Source organism: Mandrillus leucophaeus, unplaced genomic scaffold (assembly GCF_000951045.1).
Source record: "Mandrillus leucophaeus isolate KB7577 unplaced genomic scaffold, Mleu.le_1.0 Scaffold36, whole genome shotgun sequence".
Taxonomy (NCBI): domain Eukaryota; kingdom Metazoa; phylum Chordata; class Mammalia; order Primates; family Cercopithecidae; genus Mandrillus; species Mandrillus leucophaeus.
The window spans coordinates 3,811,400-3,813,973 of NW_012103809.1; the positions used below are offsets into that span (position 1 = coordinate 3,811,400).

Here is a 2,574-nt window from a genome sequence, read left to right on the forward strand (position 1 = left end):
TTTGAGACAGAGTCTCACTCTGTCACCCAGGCTGGAGTGCAGTGGCATAATCTCGGCTCACTGTAACCCCCGCCTCCTGGGTTCAAGCAAGTCTCCTGCCTCAGCTGGGACTACAGGCACAACCAGCTAATTTTTGTGTTTTAAGTAAAAACGAGGTCATCATGTTGGCCAGGCTGGTCTCAAACTCCTGGCCTCAAGTGAGCCACCTGCCTCAGCCTCTCAAAATGCTGGGATTATAGACATGAGGCACCTCACCAGCTACTAGTTCTTAAATCTCCACAATACCATGATAGGCACGGCAAAACCATTCTCTCCCTACTTCAAATTTGTTCAATTCTCAGGCAACCACATGTTTAAAGAAAGGCTGGGTCCTTCCTTGCCCAGGGGGGTGAATTTTGATTCATCTAAGAATTAGACTAGTCACTGTCCTCACCCTTCACTGTTAATCAGAATCTTTTGGGGAGTGTTATAAAAATACTGATGCCCCGGCCAAGCATAGTGGCTCACGCCTGTAATCCCAGCGCTTTGGGAGTCCAAGGTGGGTGGATCACAATGTCAAGAGTTCGAGACCAGCCTGGCCAACATGGTGAAACCCTGTCTCTACCAAGAATACAAAAATTAGCTGGGTGTGGTGGCACATGCCTGTAATCCTAGCTACTTGGGAGGCTGAGGCAGGAGAATCGCTTCAGCCTGGGAGGCAGAGGTGTCAGTGAGCGAAGATCATGTCATTGCACTCCAGCCTGGGCAACAGAGCAAAACTCTGTCTTGGATAAAACAAAAAATAAAAAACAAAAAACCCTGATGCCTAGGCCCCTCTGCAAAGATTCTGATTTAATTGGTTTAGACTTTGACAGCTTTTGAAAACTCTCCAAGTGATGCTGTGAGCAGCCTGGGTTGTGAATCACTTATCTAAGTCATTATCACAATTCCATTTTCCTCTCTGATAATTAGGAATGAGTATGTAATATAATTTATTTTGCCAATGAGATTTAAGGGGAAATCTGACTGGAAGTAGGGACTCTTGGATCATTCTCCTCACTCTTAAAAAGGAACAGAAGATTGGGTCCTTATTGTGTCTTCCAGGCTTTGGTTGTTACCAAGTGGGGATATAAAGGAGGTGATGTCTGGAGCTGCTGCAGCCACTTTGTGACTATGGAGGAAGCTCCCACATAAAGGAAGCTCCCACATGGCAGAGTGGAAAGATGGGAAGAATTCCCTGTCTTTGATGGTCTTGTTAAGCTGCTGAGTTAAGTGACCCTATAGCTGTCCTACCTCAGGATTTATTATAAAAGAATATGAGTGAAAGACATATAGTTGGAAGGCCAGATGTGGTGGCTTATATCAGTAATCCTAGCACTTTGGGAGGCTAAGGTAGGAGGATCGTGTGAACTCAGAAGTTCAAAACCAGCCTGTACAACATAGTGAGACCTTGTCCCTACAAAAAAAAAAAAAAATTAAAAAGTGAAAAAAAAAGAGAAAGACATATAGTTGGAGTCAAAATCATTCTAACTGATAACACTGATAGTTCTAAAAAAATAAGCATAAACTTTTTTTTTTTTTTTTTTGAGACGGAGTCTCGTTCTGTTGCCCGGGCTGGAGTGCACTGGCACAATTTCAGCTCACTGCAACCTCTGCCTCCTGGGTTCAAGCAATTATCCTGCCTCAGACTCCCAAATAACTGGAAATACAGGCGTGCACCACCACGTGCACCCGGCTAATTTTTGAATTTTTAGTAGAGATGGGGTTTCCCCATGTTGGCCAGGCTGGTCTCCAACTCCTGACCTCATGGGATCTGCCCACCTTGGCCTCCCAAAGTGCTGGGATTACAGGCATGAGCCATCGCGCCTGGCCAGCACAAAGATTTTTAATTGGGTTCCTCAAACTATGCTCCTGAACCCCTGGGATCCCGTGGGATTTTGCTAGTGTCCTATAGGGATGTTTTATAAGTGGGATTTTGTGTGGGTGTATACATGTTTCCACAGTAAAATGTGTGAGGATGGCCAGGCACAGTGGCTCATGCCTGTAATTTCAGCACTTTGGGAGGCTGAGGCAGGCGGATCACCTGAGCTCAGGAGTTCGAGACCAGCCTGACCAACCTGGAGAAACCCCGTCTCTACTAAAAATAAAAGAATTAGCCGGGTGTGGTGGCACATGCCTGTAATCCCAGCTACTCGGGAGGCTGAGGCAGGAGAATTGCTTGAACCCGGGAGGCGGAAGTTGCGTTGAGCCGAGATCACGCCAGCCTAGGCAACAAGAGCGAAACTCTGTCTCAAAAAACCCCCAAAAAACAAAAAAAAACAAAAAAAAACAGTGTAAGGATATAATTTCGGAATATTACTCTGTTCACTTCTGTCTTCCAATTAAAGCTCATTATTTATTTGCAAATATAAAATAAGGACTGGGGCAGAGATAACCTATAAGTGAATTTTTTTTTCTTCTTGAGAGAGGGTCTCACTCTGTCACCCATGCTGGAGTGCGGTAGAGTGATCTTGGCTCACTACAACCTCTGCCTCCCAGGCTCAAGTGATCCTCTGCCTCCCAAGTAGCTGGGACTACAGGCACTACAGACCACAC

At 45.6% G+C, this 2,574-nt stretch overlaps 1 long non-coding RNA gene across 1 annotated transcript in view; it reads right to left on the reverse strand.

The window, feature by feature from the left end:
* The window catches only part of LOC105546447, a 9,298-nt gene that overhangs the window by 1,175 nt on the left and 5,549 nt on the right, over window positions 1-2,574 (reverse strand). The gene's annotated exons all lie outside the window — the stretch shown is intronic.